This window comes from Urocitellus parryii, chromosome 3, assembly GCF_045843805.1.
Source record: "Urocitellus parryii isolate mUroPar1 chromosome 3, mUroPar1.hap1, whole genome shotgun sequence".
NCBI classification, from domain to species: domain Eukaryota; kingdom Metazoa; phylum Chordata; class Mammalia; order Rodentia; family Sciuridae; genus Urocitellus; species Urocitellus parryii.
Window position 1 is genome coordinate 167,921,475 of NC_135533.1, and position 10,907 is coordinate 167,932,381.

A 10,907-nucleotide genomic window follows, 5' to 3' on the forward strand; every position below is an offset into this window, starting at 1 on the left:
GATGAGGCAAGTTGCATTTTTTCTTTCCAAAGTTGCATTGACAGGCAAAAGACAAACGTGGAAATATTCTGAGGACTTTATATCTCCCAGGCCTAGAGAAACTCTAGGCAAAGCATCTAGAGCAAAGGCTAGTTAGAGATGGTTCTTCAGACAATTCCCATGCTTACTGCATCAAGGACCTGAAAAAAAGGAGACACCATCTCCTTAGGTGCCAGGGAGAGAGACTCTGCCTCCAGCACAATTTACCTGTACATCAAGGTTGGCTGTGCCTGTCACTCAAGAAGCTTGGAGGGTAGGAGGATCCAATTGCCTCCTAGAGCTTGTGTTCTAGAAATTCTCTTAAGTGTCTGCCGTGTTTTCTGTTTCCTAGTCCAGCTGCCCTGTGCATCCTCAAATGACAGTTTCCTGCTTGACTGTGCAGAAGGAGAGGCTGCTGTCCCAACACTGTTGAAATGAGTCCAAGATTCCGAGGAACCTGCTGAAGAAATGCACAGCCCCAGGGCCTTCCCCTGGGAATCTCATTCTGTAAGTCTGACATAGAGCCCAGGAAGCAGCCTTATGACAACCAGTCCCAAGAGACTCTTTTGGAGGCGTTCAGAGACTAAAATTCAAGAAAAGACGGCTTCAAACCTCGCCCTGGTTTATCCCAACCACAAAGCTCTTCTCTTCAGGACATTTTCTTTGACCATGCCACCTAACTCTATAGGTCACTTATGTTTCCTGAGAGCCTTCTCTGTTTTTCCATCTATGCTGTGAGAGAGTGATGGGCTGGGAGTAAAGAAAAGAAAATGGAGAAACAAAGTTCTAATGATATTATTTGAGCTCCTGGACACAGCTGTACCTGAGGCCAACTGACCTCTAGACTTTTTATCATGTGAGCTAATAATAGATTAAAGTCAAAATAAACCCATTTCAGGGATAGGAAAGAAAGGAATGAATCAAGGCACGGCCAACAGATAAATGCTGCATAATATGACTTTTAAACAACCTGGCCCTCTCCCAAACCCCACTATCTTGTCTATGTGAGGAAGCTGAGGCTGAGCCAAGACCCCAGCCTCCCTGGTCCTTTGCCCTGTGATTGCTACCATGAGCCTAATTTCAACCTCCTTCTGTAGTGTAAGTGCCCAGTGTCCTGTCCCTCGGGGCACCCCAGTAAGGGGCTGACAACTGCTGTTCCTTTGGGACGATCACACAGGAAGCAAAGGTATTCACAAAAATCACATCTTGTCACCATCTTTGTGTCCCTAGTAGCAGCAGCTGATTGACAGGAGAAGTGTCTCTCTGGTTTGTGACTTTATGCCAGAGGCGACGGGGACACCAGGAGTTGTCCATGGAAGCAGATGCCTGGTAGCCCTGTAGCATTTTACTGCAGATCAGAACCAGGGATCCAGCGGGTTCCCTTTACAAGTGCCAAAGAGTGAGGCACTTTTTGCCTCCCGACATCTCTAAAAGGCTTTGAAAAAGAATGTCTTGGTTTCCTTTGTGCTTTAATATCGGACCCCAGTCCCCTGAATCCCTTTGTAAACTCTGGCCGTTGGCTTCCTGATGCCTACGTGTTTCACTGGAGGCAGAAACAAGGATTGGAAGCTGTCGGGGTCCAGAACATTCCCAGCCTAGTCTAGGGCCACTGTATGTGGACAGGCTTCCATTGATGCTTTCTCCCCAGAGACTGACGCACAGCTGGGAGGCCACCTCCCGAGACCAGAGGCCACCGTCCAACAGTGATGCCATCGCCGAGCCCTGAGTTGCCTACTCCGCATCTGTTCTCCTGTTAGACTTTTGTGACTCCATCTTAGGTTGGATTTCTGCCCCGTTTCACAGATGGGGAAAGCCCAGGCCCCCAGCATCAAATGATTTCTCCAACACAGCACAGCGAGAGAGTGGCAGAGACTGGATGTGAGCCCTGCTCTGTGAGACTGTGAAGCCCGAGCTCTTCACCAAGAACTTGGGAAGCAAGAGGAGGCAAGTATTTAGGGACAGAGGACGACAGGCCATGGCCCACTGGCCACTTCTCAACTACCCAACTTTTTTTTTTTTTTTTTTTAACGGATCGTGGTGTTGCTTGTCCCTTACATTTTGTCTCTGGCTGCCTTTCCCTTACAATAACAGAGGTGACTTGCTGTCACAAAGATGGTATGGCTTGCCCGCAGAGAAAAAAGGTTGCCAACCCTTTGGTAGGAACATGAAGCTAGGGGCTCAGTCTGAATTAAAAGCCTTCCTATCTGTGTGCCCTCCATTTTCTCATCTGGACACGGGAATCCTAGGAACCCGGGCCTTAGCAAGGCTGTGGTAAGAATGGAATCAAACACTGCATTCAAGCGTCTAGACTTGTGGGTGCCTCCCAGGACCTTCTCAAGGAAAGGGAGCCTCCAACTTGTCCCATCGAGACTATAAAACAGGGCTGGGGCTGGGGCTCAGTGGTAGAGTGTTCACGGAGCATGCATGAGGCACTGGGTTCAATCCTCAGCACCACATTAAAAAAAAAAAAAAAAAGATATTGTGTCCACCTTAAAACAAAATTGAAAAAAAAAAAGAAAGACTATAAAACAGCCCAGAGCAGCAGGAGCTCTGCTCACTCTCATTAGAGGAGAGGTGAGTACAACTGAAGGCTTGGCTGAATTCTGTTGAGCCATCGCACCAACCTTCATGCAAAGCCTGTGGCTCTGGTGACTGGTCCCATGTGGACAGCTCAACCCCTTTCCTGCCAGACCCTTGTAGGTACCCAGTCTCTGGGGTTGGACTGTAGAGAAGAATGCCCAAGAATCAAGGTCTTTCCTGAGGACAGTTGTGTTCCCTCCCCACTTTCAATCTAATGGAAAAGGTGGTTTTAAAAAGAATAAAATAAAATGGCTCACGCAGGACTCTATCTCATTGATATGTTATGAATTTACATGTAGAGATTCTCCTAACACCAATGGGAATGGAGCAAAGAGATGATTTTCTTTATTGCAAAGGTCAAACATAAGTTTGTTTTTCCTCTGCATTTCAATGTTATCAGCAATGATTAAACTCAGGTAGGGAGCCGGAGAGACAGACTGAATGCATTTTCTAAACCAACTTCCTTTTCTTCTTCTTAAAATATGAAGACTGTCTTGAGAGAAGGAAAAAAAAAAAAAAAAAGAAAGAAACCACAGGGCTCCAGTTGGTCTCCCTGGAGGACACACAGGGGCTCTTTGTGATTATGCTAATTAGTGATCTCAACAATATTTCTGTCCTGACACATGCCCAGGGTTTTAGCTCACTGAAATGATCTTGCAGTAAGATGGTGAAGCTCGCGGCAGCACTGAGACACCCCAGAGTGGCAGGGAAGAAACTCACTTGGCGACAGCATTCTCTCCCAACACCATCAGTTTCCCACCGTGGTGTTCCTAGCTAGGAGGAGAATTGGTGAACTCAGTGATATATTGAATGCGTAACCCGACTTCATTAACTACAGCTAGATGCTAACACGCTCGGTTCCAGTTTCAAGCACAAATTAGCATCTGTAATAAAGCATATAATTAGCCACATACCCCAATGATCTCCATGATGAATAAGCCCCCCAGAGCCCTCGGACTGTTCTCTGATTTTCCTGCTATCTGGGAGAGCAGCCTGGCCCCCACGTGTCTTGTGTCCACCGGTCAAATGAGCGTCTGAATTGACAAGTTTCTGGACACACTTATTGAAACTCAATCACGGAAAGTCAAAGAGAGTTACCCTCCTTTCTGCCCTTAGAACAGCCCACAGGGAGTTAAGTTCAACATGAAGGTAGAGGTAGAAATAAAACATAAAAATTCTGGGTCACCTGCAGCCGAGCCCCACTCAGCAAATACTGAGAATCCTTGGTAAAATCAATATGGGCACTGACACTTCCAGAAACATCCATCCTCATCGTGACCCCAGGTGGGTGGCTGGCCACAGACCAAGCAAGGTCTTGCACATCCACCATCCCCTCCAACCTGCAGGGAGGGATGGTCAGGATTTGCTCACGGGTACACAAAGGGCAAAGGTTAACCTTGAGCATAAAATCCAAATTTAGCTCACTTCAGATTAAACTTCTCTTGAGTCCTTATTCCATGCTGATAATTAGGGATCTCTTTTTTTGTCAGATACATTATCTATCTTTATTATACTTCAAAAAACGGTCCCTCTGTCCCTCTGTCTGTCTCTGTTCTTGCTTCTCTACCACCACCTGGGGCAGAGCCCCTGGTGTGCCTGCCAGACTTTGCTAACAGCCTCCTGGTCCTTCTCCTGGCTTCCACACTTATTCTTATTCGTCCTCCACACCTTCGAGTCTCACTAAAAGGTATCAGCCAGAGCTGCTCATTTTTCTACTTCAAACTTTTGAATGGTTTCCTACTATCCACAGAATAAAACCCAAATGCCTGTTTGTGCACAAGCTTTCTACATTTTTTCCGGGTACCAGGGATTGAACTCAGGGGTATTTAACCACTGAGCCACATCCCCAGCCGTTTTTAATATTTTATTTAGAGACAGGGTCTCACTGAGTTGCTTAGGACCTCATTAAGTTTCTGAGGCTGGCTTTGAACTTGTGATCCTCCTGCCTCAGCCTCCTGAGCCACTGGGAAGAATCCAAGCTTTCTAGAACTTGGCCCTGCCACCTCTTTGACCCTCCTTCACTAGTTGTCTTTTCCTTTCTTAATCTCAAATACAACAATCCCTTTCTTACCCCAGTATTTTACATTGTCTATGTTTCTGTGGGGCCTCCCTCCTCCTTTCTTTTCTTTTCTTTTTTTTTTCCATTTCTGACTCTTATTACATTCAGAAAACATCATGTTTGTTTGCTTATCATCTCCCTCACTTGAACACAAGCTTCATGCAGGCAAGGACATCAGTGTCTGATTTATTGTCTAGGCCCTGCACCTGGCAAAGGCGCAGAGAGGAAATTTTCCAAGAAAAATGTCTTGATTGAATAAATGAATAAATGAAGAACTCATCAACTAGGCGCAGCACAGTATTCTCATCTACCTTTTTTTTTTTTGATACAGAGGATTGATCCCATGGGTGCTTAATCACTGAGCAACATCCCCAGCCTTTTTTCTTTTTTATATTGCATTTAGAGTCACAGTCTCGCTGAGTTGCTTAGGGTCTCCCTAAGTTACTGAGGCTGGCTTTGAACTCATGATCCTCCTGCCTCAGCCTCCTGAGCTGCTGGGGATACAGGTGTGGGCCACTGTACCCAGCTCTTATCTGCGATTTTAACTTTGCCTTCATCCATTTAGTGGTATGTGATCTTTGAATATAGGATTTCTCAAAGATATAGTGATCACATCACTAAACTTACAAAAAAAAGAAAAAATCCTCAGAATAGGAAGCATTTCCACGCTCTTTCCCCAGGATTGAAAATCCACATTTATGCATTAAAAGTAAGTAGAATTTCAATGGATGGACAAGCTCCTGGCCACCATTCTTTGCTTGCTCAGGAAACCTCAGTGATTGCACAACAAAGAAAAGGTCTGATTCAGGGAGAACAGGAGGGAATAGGAAGACAAGATGATTATGGTAAAGACGGTTTTAAAATCCATTTGAGGGGCTGGGGTTGTGGCTCAGTGGCAGATCGCTCGTCTTACACATGCAGGGCCCTGGGTTCCATCCTCACCACCTCATAAAAATTAAAAATTAAAAGGTATTTTGTCCAACCACAACTAAAAAAAAAAAAAATCCATCTGTGGGCTCATCCAAAGGACAGGCCGTGTGTGAAAATCCAGACCTGCATCAAGGATGTGCCCAGAGGTCCCACTCATGGACTGTGTGGTGACTGAAATCCATCCTAGGCTACAAGGCACCCACAGAAAAGGCTCCTCCAACCCATTCTCCAGCTCTGGCTGCGCTGCATTTTTTTTTAACAAGTCCACAAACGAGGAAATCTTATCCTTCTAGGCTCTGGGCCCTGGAGACAGAAAACCCTTCACCCCAAGAAGCAAAGCCATGTACACAGCTTTACCTTCTTGGCCTCCACGATAGCCCTATGGCTCAACAGGGTGCCTCTCGTCCAGCTGAAAGGCTAACCTCCTGTCCTGGCCCCAACATTTTATTCAATGTAAGCCAGTTTTGTGAAATTCATTTTGGGGAAAGAAAATAATAAATAAAGTCCCCTGTAGGGTGTCCTGTTCAATCTCTGGCTACGGTCAAAGCTGTCTAGACTCCAACACACTCCCAGTGGGAAGTGGCTCCATTCAAGACTCTTCAGAGGGCCCTGGCTTACTCATGATCCAAGGCAGGGATGCACAAGGATGCAGCTGGAAAAGGGGAATGTGGGGCAGGAAGTGTTTATTGTCCCCAAAACGTGAGAGTGGCTTTGATAGGTGTTCAAAATCTGACATGATATTGAAAGTTCTGAGGTTTCCAGAAGAATTCCACATGATGCAGTAATTCAATTGAGTGTGTGTGTGTGTGTGTATGTGTGTGTGTGTGTGTGTGTGTGTGTGTGTGCACGTGCCACATCCTATATCTTTCTATAACTGTTCATTTTAAGCCTGCTTCCCTTCACATTGCAAATAAATATAAAAACCAGCTTGCATGTGGTCAGGAGGGATCCTTGGACAACAAGGTATCGATTTCTCTGTGTAAGAATATTCCCTAGAACAAGGCCAAGAAACTAACCTCTGTTTACTTGGAGATTTGAATAGAGCCTTTTGGACAGCCCTGAAGGCAAGAATGTCTTTTATAAAAGAATAATTATTTGGCTATCATGCAAGAAGCAGTGTTTCAAAGTCCCTGTGGCTTCCCTTGCAGTAAACGGATTTTCCATGGGTAGCTCGTCTCCTGCGTATCCCGAGCAGGTCTGGGGAAAATGCTGTGTGTATCATTAAAGGAGTCTTTCTGCGCCGATGGCTAAATTTCCACGAGACCGTTGCACTAGGGTGCTTTGCATAATTGGACACAGTGTCTGCAAATAAGACTAATAACCATAGTTGTTCAAATGATTAGCATATCATAGATCTTAATAGTCTCCTGGAAATGCCTCTGAGGGTAGTGCTTGTTTTCATGACCAGCCAACTTGACACAGGACAGTGGTCCCTACGATTAGACTGGCCACCCTTCTTTCTTGGCCATGTGCCTACTTACCTCTGTTTGAAAGAAAGAAGATGGTCCCTTTCAGATAGTTGACTTATATAGAAGGTCTGTGAGCCACCAAGGATATGTACCTCTTTTAAGGAGTAACTGATAATCTGTCTCCAAAGTCCTCATTCCTAAGCAGCATGCTTCTTTGGGCTCAGGAGAAAGAGCAGACTCACACTCGGTGTGACCTTGGAGAACTATCCAAAGGCTTAAAAAAATATGTGCATTTCCTGCTATTCACTGGGTGTCCCCCAAAAGCTCATGTGTGAGACAATGCAAGAATTTTCAGAGGTTAAATGATTAGATTATGAGCAGTGTCACCTCATCAGTGGATTGACCCACGGATAGATTAACTGGGTGGTAACCGTAGGCAGATAAAATATGGCTAGAGGATGCGAGTCACTGGGGAGTGTCAGTTACTTTGGGGCTTATATTTTGTCTCTGGTGAGCAGAGATCTCTCTGCTTCCTGGTTGCCATGTTCTGAGTTGCTTTATTTCCTCCTCCACTCCCTTCCACCATGACAGAACTTATGCCTTACCTTAGGCCCAGAGTTATGGAGTCAGCTGACTGTGGACCTGAAACTAAGAGCCAAAAGAAACTTCCTCCTCTTTGTGGTTCTTCTCAGGTATTTGGGTCACAATGATTTAAAAAAAAAAAAATCTGACTAAAACACTGGGCACATAGTATTCTGTTCCAAGTAGAGTTGAATGTGGAACTTAGGAAACCAGGGCCATGGTTTAGATGGGTTTCGACTCTTGTACTGGTTAATGGAATTTTCTGAGCAGGTGAGTTGAACAGCTTTCTGACCACTGTTTGGTAAGTAAAGGTGGGTCCGCTAGAACCCCAAGGAATCACAACTCCCTCATCAAAACCACCTCCCACTTATGTGTGTCTGTGTGGACCTGCTGTTGGCACCATCTCAGTGCAGAACCTCCAGGGGACGGGCTTACGTATTTATTTTAGTGAAGTCAGTTAGCACCTCTGTGTGAAATGCGATGCCCAACGGACCCGAGTGAAATATTTCACCTGCTCACCGTGGCACTGAAGCCAGTCTCCTGTCACCAAAGCTATTACAGCCACCTCACAGTCCACACCACTTCCTCGGGGCCCTGGACCCTGGAGGAGGCCAGGCTGAGCTCTGCCCGCAGAACCACGAGGCAGATAAGCTTCTACTTTTTAATAAATTTTCCAGTCTCACATAATCTTAAGATATTAGAAAACAGACTCAGACATTGATATTTCTGGAAAGATCATCTTGATTTCCTCAGGAACCATTTCTCCTCATTCTCCCTTTGTGTCTTTGGGTGAGAACAATGCTTCCTCCCATTCTCAGGGCTCCAGGTTGGCCTTGACCTCAGCCTGGTCAATCACTGCCTTGGGTCTCCCTGCTAGCAAGTGCTTGGTTCTGGGACAGACTCATGACCCAGCATGGCCCAGGGAAACTCAATCCTGGGACTTGTGCTTGGATTCTGGAGAAGGAATTCGGCATTGTATTGTATTGGTGGTACCGGTTACAAGTCTAATCTAGTTGCAGGGTTGGCTGGGCTTAGGTCAGTGTGCTGAAACATCCATCCTTGGAGTGAGGCCAATGTGGAGAAAAGTAAATCAGGAAAAGTAGAAAGAGAGATTCCAGATTCTCAGGATACTAGAGAATTCTGGATCTGTCCAAGCTCAGAGTCAAATAGACTCAAGACTTCATTGTTGCATAAACTAGTAAATTCTCATGTCAATTTAAGATATTCTATCATTTGTACCTGAAAGACACATTTGAGAGATGTTTTCACTGGGGTTTTTGTGTGTGTGTGTGTGTGTGTGTGTGCTGTGAACTTCTTTTTTCTCCAAATATGTAGAGGCCAAACGCTTAGTGGAGACCACACAAACTTGCCCCATGATGATATTTCTCTTTTATGGTAAAAAGAGCAGATCTCCTAGCAATGGCAGGCCACGGTAAGAAATGGCCAAGAGAAGTCTTGGCCTGAATCCCCATTCTGCCACCATCAGAAACCCCACCAAATATACAACACAAGGTCAACAGTGTGCTGGAAATATCAGTTGAATCAAGAGACTGAGGCATCACCTCATTGGAACATCACCTTAGTCTGTACATTAGAATAAGCTGATGTCAGCCGTAGCCCGTGATATATTGGAGAAAGCAAGACAAATGACAGAATGAGCATGATTCCCCTGTTTCCACTCCATAAAATTTAATTCTTTGATAATGCCCATTCTGCTGTGGAAACCAGTAAAGCAAGCTGGAATGGTACACAATTTCTATTCCACACACCACTGAAAATTAACAGAATTGCTAAGGCCGGCAGAACAAGATAGTCAACCCCAAACCTGGAAAGGGAGACAGATGGTCACCTCTGGATGACAGACGGTCACAGAAGGATGCCCACTGATGGACTTTAAAACACATTATCCTGGATTATCCAGGTTCCCCAGCATCATCTCAAGGGGACTAAGATGTGGAAGATGGAGGTGCAGAGGCAGAGACACACCAGGTGAGAGGAACTAGATCTGCCACTGCTGACGAGGAAGACTGAGCAAGGAGGCCACAAGCCAAGGGACAAAGGCATTCTCTAGAGGCTGGGAAAGGCAAGGATGGAAACTCTCTCCCAAGGGGTTCCTTATTCTTTTTCTCTGGTTTTCATAACATACACCATTTCCTGGGCAGCTTAAGCACCAGAAATCATTTTGTTACCATTCTGGAAGTTAAAAGCCTAAGATCCAAACATCAATAGGATGATTTCTCCTGAGGCCGCTCTCCTCTCTGCAAGGTAACTTCCAGCTGTGTGCTCACATGGTCTTTCCTCTGTGTGGGAGGATCCCTAGTGTCTCTGTGTGTTCAAATTTATTCCTCTACAGATGCCAGACTGAATCAGGGCCACCTCATGGCTTCCTTTGAAAACGTAATCACCTTTGTACAAATCTGATCTTCAAGGGTGGCTGCATTCTGAGTTATTGAGGGTTTCATATGAATTTCATATGAATTCATATGGGCCAAGGACACACCACTTGGCCCATACATTCTGAAAGGGAACACAACCCTGCACACCCCTTGTGGCTGGCCCCATGAGACCCAGGTCACATTCTAACCTACATAAAATGGTGTGATAATAAATGTGTGTTGTTTTAAGCCTCTAAGTTTATGGTAAATCATTATGACAGTCACAGGAGACAAGCATTTAATGCAAGCATTTAAAACTGAGTTCTTTGCCTTATGAATTCAATCTTCACCCTCACTTGAGTCTTAAGAGAAAGCATCCTCTTTACTTCCATTTTGCCTGAGGAAATAGAGGCAAGAGAGATGCTGTTATGATTAGGATGTGAGGTGTCCCCCAAAAGTTCATGTATGAGACAGTGCAAGGAGGTTTGGAAGAGAAATGAATGGATTATGAAAGCTTTAACCCAATTGGTGAATTAATCCCATTGATGGGATTAAGTGGGCGGTGGCTGAAGGGTGTGGCTGGAGGAGGGGGCATTGGGGGCGTGGCTTTGGGGTCTCTATTTGTCTCTGGAGAGTGGAGTCTCTCTCTGCTTCCTGATCACCATGTGAGCTTCTTCCCTCCACCACACTCTTCCTCCATGATGTCCTGCCTCCCCTCGAGCCCTGAGGAGTGGAGCCTGCTGTCTATGGACTGAGACTTCCGAAACTGTGAGCCCCCAAATAAACTTCTCCTCCTCTACCATTGTTCTGGTTGGGTCTTTCAGTCACAGCAGCAAAAAAAAAGCTGACCAATACAGATGCTAGGTGTCCAAGCCCAGATAACTAAAAAGTAGTAAACTCAAATATGACCAATTCCAAAACCAATGCTCCACACCACTAGCCCTCCCACCAGGT